This window comes from Otolemur garnettii, unplaced genomic scaffold (genome assembly GCF_000181295.1).
Source record: "Otolemur garnettii isolate 467f Iridium unplaced genomic scaffold, OtoGar3 scaffold00056, whole genome shotgun sequence".
Classification (NCBI taxonomy): domain Eukaryota; kingdom Metazoa; phylum Chordata; class Mammalia; order Primates; family Galagidae; genus Otolemur; species Otolemur garnettii.
In genome coordinates, this window is record NW_003852451.1 from 11820045 (window position 1) to 11829015 (window position 8971).

General features: G+C 39.3%; 1 pseudogene; it reads left to right on the forward strand.

Moving 5' to 3' along the window:
• The first annotated feature begins 4473 nt into the window (after positions 1-4473).
• The window catches only part of LOC100946628, a 106241-nt pseudogene continuing 101743 nt past the window's right edge, over positions 4474-8971 (forward strand).

Consider the following 8971-nt stretch of genomic DNA (forward strand, 5'->3'; position numbering starts at 1 on the left):
CACATTTAAGAAATACAACATACTAAAATATATGAGATACAGAAAAAGCAGCATCAAGAGGGACTTTTTTATTATTACATCATAGTTGTATACATTAATATTATTATGGGGTACAGTGTGTTGTTTCCATATACAATTTGAAAACTTTCATCCAATTGGCCAACATGGCCTTCATGTCATTCTCATAGTTGTTATGTTAAGATGTGATCCCAGCAAACACCCTCCCTCCACCCATCCTCCCCCCTCCCCTCCTCTCTCTCTCCCCTTTCCCCATATTCTTGGGCTAAAATTGGGTTATAGCTTTCCTATGATAGCTAAAAATTAGTTTCATAATAGGGTTGAGTACATTGGATACTTTTTCTTCCATTCTTGATATACTTTGCTAAGAAGAATATTTTCCAGCTCCATCCATTTAAACATGAAGGAGGTAAAGTCTCCATCTTTCTTTATGGCTGCATAGTATTCCATGGTGTACATATACCACAATTTATTGATCCATTCATGGGTTGATGGGCACTTAGGATTCTTCCATGACCTAGCAATTATGAATTAAGCTGCAATGAACATTCTGGTACAAATATCTGTATTGTAGTGTGATTTTTGGTCTTCTCAATATATACCTAGCAGAATTTTTATAGCAATAAAAGCCTACATCAACAAATTAAAGGGAGAGGAAGCAGAGAATTGTGTCTAAAAATAGAACCCTTACATAATTATTTCCCCAAAGAATACCAAATTGAACAACTATCCATGCCAGAAAGCACCACCATGAGAACCAAAAGATCAGGTGAATAATTACAGTATCTGGTTTTAACATACTATCAAGGAAAGAGGCATTGAAAAGTGTAGGAAAGAGTCTCAGATTGCCTAGACCACTCATCCCACAGTGACACATAGCTCAGCAGAGAGAGAGAATCTGTATGTGTAGGAGACAGAGAACAAAGTGAGTGTGGGATTTTGCAATGGAGCTCAGTGCTTGCCTGACACAGCAGAATATGACACAGGGTAGAATTCTGCTGGTGCATTTGGATGGAGAATTTAGGTTATCCCTGAGCTAAAGGGGAATCCTCAATCTTAGCAGAGGAACTCAAATCCTGTCGGGCTTCTCCACACACTTGATAAAATGGCATGAGGCCCAAAATAAATTTTAGTGTCAGCAAGTCTCCAAGAACTAGAGTCCTTGGACAATGCCTCGTGTTGCTTTGCTCTTGTATGCAGTGAATTGTGGTGCAGCCCAGTGAATCACTGGCTGGACCTAGGAGAACCTATATCACCTTTCTTCCAACTCCAGGCAATACAATTTAGGAACAGATTCCTTAAACTTGGGAGAAGTAGAAGGAAGAGTACAGAGGACTTTGTCTTGCAACTTGAGTATCAACTCAGCCAAAGTACACTCAATTTTAACCAAAAAATTCAGGAAGGAATTCAGCCAACGTAAAGTAAAGCACCAGGCAGACTCCTGAAGCACCCATTTACAGACAGGCCTTTGCTCCTGTATGGCATTTTTAGACATATCCTGGGACAGAAGAGAATCTGCCAACCTGATGGGAAGAACCCATTCCAGGCAGGTTTCACAACATGCTGACTAAAGAGGGCTTTCACCTTGAATAAACTTAATAGTAATCAGGCAGTACTATCTAGGGTCCTTGCGTGAGCTCCAGTATTGAGCTAGTCTGAAAGGCACTGGGCTTTAGGTGTTAACCAGCCCAGTGCAGCTGTGGTGGCCACAGGATTACTTATGCCACTCTCCTCTTCTTTATCTCCAGGCAGCTTAGCACAGAGACAGACTTCTGATTGAGGGAAAAAGAAGGAAGAGAGTGGAAATTATCTGGTAACCCAGGGTATGCTTTCCTCACTTTCCTATACTCATCAGAGCTGCTTATCTAAAAGTATGCAAGAGTTGCAGTATTCTTGGGGTTAAGGTGTCCCCTAGTGTTAAAATTAATCACATTCAACACACTTAATTGTCCTAACATTCAGTGCCCCTTGAATTCTTGCAAAGCTCTATTAAGAAGGATAAGTACAAACAAGTCCAGATTGCAAAGATCTGAATAAATACTAACTCTTCATTGTCCCATAAATTGACAAAGATTCCAAGCATCAAGAACATCCAGGAAAACATAATCTCCCCAAATGGACTAAGTAAGGCACCAGTAACCAATAAAGTGGCATTGGAACCCCAAATAAAATCACTGTAAGGATGGAGATATGTGACTTCCCAAACAGATAATTCAAAATAGCTGCCTTGAGGAAGTTCAATGAACTTCAAAACAACACAGGGAAAGAATTCAGCATTCTATCAGATAAATTTAACAAATAAATTAACATAATAAAATTAATCAAACAAATTCTGGAGCTAAAAAATTCAATTAACAAATTAAAAACTTCATCAGAGTCTCACAACACCAGACTTGGTCAAGAAATAAAATTAACAAATGAGCTCAAATACAGGCTTTATGAGCATACACTGACAGAGGAGAAAAGAAAAAGAAAAAGAAAAGAAAAAGAATGAAGCAGACCTACAAGATCTGGAAAATAGGCAGAAATGGGCATAGTAAAACTAGCTTTAAAGATGACATAGGTAGGGAGAGATTGAGGCAGAAATTTTATTTAAAGAAATAATTAAAAGGAACTATCCAAACCTAGAGAGAGAGAGCAATATGAACATCTAGGTATAAGAGCCTGAAGGAACACTGAGAAGATTCAACCCAAATAAGGGTACCTGAAGGCATACAATAATCAAACTCTAAAAGGTCAAAAATAAAGAAAGGATCCAAAATCCGCAAGAGAAAAAGAAGCAAATAACATAAAAGGAAGCCCAATATGTCTGGCAGCAGACTTTTTGGTAGAAACTTTACAAGCCAGGAGGGACTGGGGTGACATTTTCAAAGTGCTAGAAGAAAATCTTCCAATTCAGAATTTTACACCCAGAAAAACTATTTTTAAATAGGAAAGGGAAATAAAGGTTTTGAGATAAACAGAAGCTGAGGGATTTCATCAGTATCAGACCTATCTGATAAGAAATCCTAAAGAGAGTTTTCCAATCTGAAATAAAAGTTAACAATCAATAAGAAATCATCTGAAGAGTGAAAGCGCACTGATAAAAGTAAGCATGCAGACAAATATAGAATATTCTAGATTGTAATTGTGGTCTGCAAACCACTATTATCTTCAGTAGAAATACTAAAAAAAAACTATCAAAAATAGTAACTGCAACAATTTGTTAAGAAATAAGCAATATGGGAGATGGAGCACGATGGCGGATGGGATAGACAGCTAGCTCAGCTCTCCCAGAACAACAGGTGAGAGGGAGTGGGCTAGATCATTCCCTGCAAAGCATATTGGTGTAGACAGGCAGTTTGGAGTGTGCAGTGAAGTGGCAGATTGATGGACTCGAAGTGTAATCTGGAGCTGCAGAGACTGCCAGAAAAATTTCTGTATAGCTGAAGCAGCGGGCAGCAGTGGTGGTAACCAGCTCCTCCCCCATGGAAGATTACAATTCCCAGTTCGGGGGAAACTAAGTGTTGTGTGGAAAAACTGGCGAAGCTAGACTCCTGCGTGGAGTTTAGTGGTCAGATAGGGTGCCATCTGGAGTGGCACAGCTGGGGCCAGGTGCCCAGAGGGACAAGCAGGTGGGAAGACTTCCGGTCAGGAAGCAGGCATTTTAGAAATTTCGGAAATGGTGACTGCCACAGGCACTTTTGCGCATAGGCCAGGGGAGATAATTTGAGTCTCAACTGCAGGCAGCCATCCTGCACCCAAAGCAGGTCCAGGATACCCGCACTTTATGGGAACTATTGCAAGGAGAATTGTGAAACCTGCCTGTGAAGTTTTTCCTTGAAATCGGTGGAATCAACAACTCTGTGGAGTCTAAGCCCCAAGCCAGTAGCCAGGCAACCACCAAAAACACTGCAAACCGTCAATCAAGTATAAGCCTGGGAACCACTCACGGCGCCACCTGGTGTCCAGAAAGTATATTGCAACATAAACATATTACTACTAAAGTTGATCCCTATGGCCTACAAATAGTCATATGTTTATATATATGTGTGTGTGTGTGTGTGTGTGTGTATTTTTTGGTGGTGATTTTTTATTTTATATTTTTCTTTTTCTTTGCTCGTTCTTTTTGCTCTTTTGTGTTTTTTTCCTTTTCTTGTAGGAGTTATTGTTAATTTTCTTTTTAAAAATTATTATTAATACTATTTCTTTCTTTTCTTCTTCTTCCCTATTTATGGTTGCTGAGAGTGCTTACATCAGGCTATTAGAGGTTTTTATTATTATTATTAATTTATTATTATTATTTTATTTTATTTATTTTATTTTTTGTCTGTTTATCTGTGTGCTTGTGTGTCTGGTAGCTTCTTTCTTTGTTTATTTATTCATTTTGTTTCAATGGGTCTTGTGTTTTGCTAAATCCTCAGGATGGCTATTTTCCCTAACTCCAATTTTTACATCCAATAAGCACAAGGGGGAATGGGGGATGATGGCTGGCTGGAACCACCTTTCAACAGAAGCTCCAGTCCAGAGGCAGAGGTAAGAGCCAGAAAGAACCCAACAAAGCTGAAGGGTGTGAGATGAGTTGAGAGAAAAGATAGATAATTGTACTTCTCTGTCAAAGCAAACTGTGACTCTGAGGAAACAAATTTCAGGTATAGAACTCATCCCAAAGAGGATGTCTGTCCCCTTCCCCAAGAGAGTTGTTTGATTGCTGTGGGATCTCTACTAGTGAGTAATGAACTGAGGTTCTCTTCTCTCACCCCACTGGAGTGACTTTCTGGAGGCTGGGACTTCCTCTCTAGAGTGTCCTGGCTGCAAATCTAGGAATTTCCCTTTCCTGGCAGGAAGTTTGAACAAATATTTTCCCTGCCATCTTGAACTTCTAATCTACTCTTCCCCCCTTGCCTGGTGGTATAGAAGTCCAACCCCTGCAGAAACCAGAATGTCTGCACTTCTTGGCTAGGTCTGGGCATTGGGCAGACGGTGGCAGTGCAGCTATGCTGTTTCTGTGAAACCAGTAACAGTGCAGAAAGGCACAGAGGGGAAAGGGTCTGGCTTGGCTCTGAGAAAGAGTATCTCAGCAGCAGGTGGAGGATTGGGTCTCCACATGATGGGTGGAGACTCAGGAACTGCTGAGGTGTGCAAACCAAAGTGGAGACAACTCCCACCCAACATCAGCATTAATAGAGCGATTCTGCTGGGGTCTAATTTTGGAGAGTCATCTCCCTAACTCTGTGGTCTGCCAGAGGGAACCAGACCTCCCCCTATAAGGATACCAGAACAGTAGAACAGAAGCAGCAAAGGTGCAATGGCTGAGGAAGAAATACATTTGCTGTCTGCATATCCTCAGGTTTAGATTGTGCTCAGATGGAACACTCAGTTGTCATTGAGTACCCAAGGCAGGCAGGCGTCATCGCCCCCTGCTGGTTGGTGGCAGAGGATGGTAGCTGAGAGGAGGAGGCATTGATTTTACTTTGACTCTGGTAGGTGCAAAGCCCTGCCACATGTGCTTAATGGACAGAACTGGGCCACAGAGACTGGGTTAACAGAGGCTGGCAGTGGGTTACCAGAGTCCAGTGGTGAATGGGGAGCAAGATGGGGAAAGAGGCATCAGCCCCCTTAGTCCAAACCTTCAATTGGACGAGGCTTTCTGACTCCTTGGAGTGCCAGAGTGAGGACTCTCCAAGGTAATACCCTGGTTCTGTTGTAGTAGGAAGGTTTGATTTTCCTCTTCCAGTTGTTGTCTGTGTGGGGGCAGGATATCTTAGTTGCTTGTATTTCTCCACAGCTGAGACTTCAACCCAGAGTAACTGATTCACTAGGATTGGACAGAGATTAGCTGAATATAAGACAGAGCCACATTGCCCCACCACACCAAGCAGGTCTCCAGAGTCTCAAGCTATAGTAATGTATGGGTCCTTTGCAAAGCTGCAGAGGAAAAGTTGCAGTCACCATCCCCAGCTCTTTGGTAAAGGGCTGGTCAACCACTACCCTAGAAGTCCCCAATCCAACTTCACCCTACCTGCTCATCTAGGCAAATGGCAAAAAACAATCATGGGATGAAATAAGTGGAAAAACTGGCAATATGAATAAGCAGAACAGATCAACTCCCCCAAGGAATGACAAACCAACCACACCAAAGGATACCATTCATAAACAGATGTCTGAGATGTCAGAAATCGAATTTAGAATTTGGATGGTGAATAAGATTAACAGAATGGAAGTAAGGTTGGAATTAGAAATTCTAGGAATAATTCAAAAGTTATCTCAAGAATTCAATTAATTCAAAGGCAAAATCACCAAACATTTTGACACGTTGAGAAAAGAAGTTGCAGCCTTCTAAGATATGACAAATACGGTAGAATCTCTCACTAACAGAACAGAGCAGGCAGAAGAAAGGATTTCAGATATCGAAGACAAAGCCATTGAACACTCCCAAATGCACAAAGAGGAAGAGAAGTGGAGAGTAAAAAAGGCTTATTCTCTCAGAGAGCTCTGGGATAATTCCAAGAAAACTAATATTCCCCTTACAGGAATCCCTGAAGGCAATAAGGTTGCTTCAAAAGAGGCACATGCCCTTATTCAAGAGAAAATCGAGGAAAACTTCCCAAACATCACAAGACATGCTGAAATCCAGATAGCAGGCAGTTTCAGAACCCCAGCATGACTCAACCCAAATAAAGCGTCTCCTAGACATATTATAATTAATTTCACCAAAGTTAATATGAAGGAGAAAATACTGCAAGCACCCAGATGTAAGAAAACCATAACCTACACGGGGAAGAATATTAGAATGACTGCAGATCTTTCTGTGGAAACTTTTCAAGCTAGAAGAGGATGGTCATCTGCCTTCAACCTCCTAAAACAAAAGAATTTTCAACTCAGGATCCTGTATCCAGCTAAACTGAGTTTCATTTATGATGGAGAAATTAAATACATTAATGATATTCACATGCTGAAGAAATTTGACATAAATAAACCAGCTTTCCAGGATATTCTCAGACCCATCCTCCACAATGACCACTATAGTGCTTTACCACCAAAGTAAACTCACTTACAAATTTTTGATCAAAATCTAACTACCACAGTGGCAAAAGGATTAAAAATGTACACTGGACTTTCAATAAATTCAACACCCAAAATAATACCAGGCTTATCACTACTCTCAATTAATGTGAATGGCTTAAATTGCTCTATAAAGAGGCATAGGTTGGCTGACTGGATTCACAAACTCAGGCCAGATATCTTCTTATCTGCTACATACAAGAATCTCATCTTATCTTAAAAGATAAATATAGACTCAGGGTGAAGGAATGGTCATCTATATTTCAAGCAAATAGAAAGCAGAAAAAAGCAGGTGTTGCAATTTTATTCACAGATACAATAGGCTTTAAACCAAAAAAACTAAAGAAAGATAAGGATGGTCACTTCATATTTGTTAAAGGTAAAACTCAACATGATGAGATTTCAATTATTAACATTTAAGCACCCAACCAGAATGTGCCTCAATCTACTAGAGAGACTCTAACTGACATGAGCAACTTGATTCCCTCTAGCACTGTAATAGCCAGAGATTTTAACACCGCTTTGGCTGTGTTGGATAAATCCTCCAATGAGAAGCTAAGAAAAGATATTTTGGACTTAAAATTAACCATTCAACAATTGGATTTAACAGACATATACAGAACAGTTCATCCTAACAAAACTGAATACACTTTCTCATCAGTGTGTGCAACATCTCCAAAATTGATCATATGCTAGGTCACAAGGCTAACCTCATCAAATTTAAAAGAATAGAAATTATTCCTTGTATCTTCTTGAACCATCATGGAATAAAAATTGAACTCAGTAACAACAGGAATCTGCAAACTCACACAAAGACATGGAAACTAAATAATGTTATGCTAAATGATAGCTGGGTCATAGATGAGATTAAGAAAGAAAGTACCAATTTTGGGGGGCATAATGATAATGAAGACACAGACTACCAGAACCTCTAGGATACTGCAAAGGCAGTCCTAAGAGGGAAATTTATAGCATTACAAGCCTTCCTCAAGAAAATGGAAAGACAGGAAATCAACAACTTAATGGGATAGCTCAAGCAACTGGAATAGGAAGAACATTCTAACTCCAAACTCAGCAGAAGAAAAGAAACAACCAAAATTAGAGCAGAATTAAATGAAATTAAAAATAAAAGAATTATACAACAGATAAATGTATCAAAAAGTTGGCTTTTTGAAAAGGTCAATAAAATAGCTAGACCTTTGGCTAACCTAACCTGAAATGAAAGAGTAAAATATCTAATTTCATTAATCAGAAATGACAGAGACGAGATAACAACTGACTTTGCAGAAATACAAAAAATGCTTACTGAATATTACAAAAAACTCTATTCTCAGAAATATGAAAATCTGAAGGAAATTGACCAATACTTGGAATCACATCACATTCCTAGACTTAGCTAGGAAGAAGTATGAACAGGCCTATATGAAGTTCTGAAATAGCATCAACTATACAAAATCTTCCCCAAAAGAAAAGCCCAGGACCAGATGGCTTCACATCAGAATTCTACCAAACATTGAAAGAGGAATTAATACCCATATTACTTAACCTTTTCCAAAACAGAAAAAGAAGGAATATTTCCCACATGTCTATGAAACAAACATCACCCTGATACCCAAAGCAGGAAAAGACCCAACAAGAAGAGAAAATTATAGACCAATATCTGTAATGAATATTGATGCAAAAATATTCAATAAGATCCTAGCAAACAGAATCCAGCAACACATCAAATGAATTATACACCACGGCCAAGTGGGTTTTATCCCAGACTCTCAAGGCTGGTTCAATATACATAAATCTATAAATAAATCACATAAACAAATTAAAAAAAATGAAGACTATATGATTCTCTCAATTGATGTAGAAAAAGCTTTTGACAATATCCAGCATCCTTTTATGATCAAAACACTTA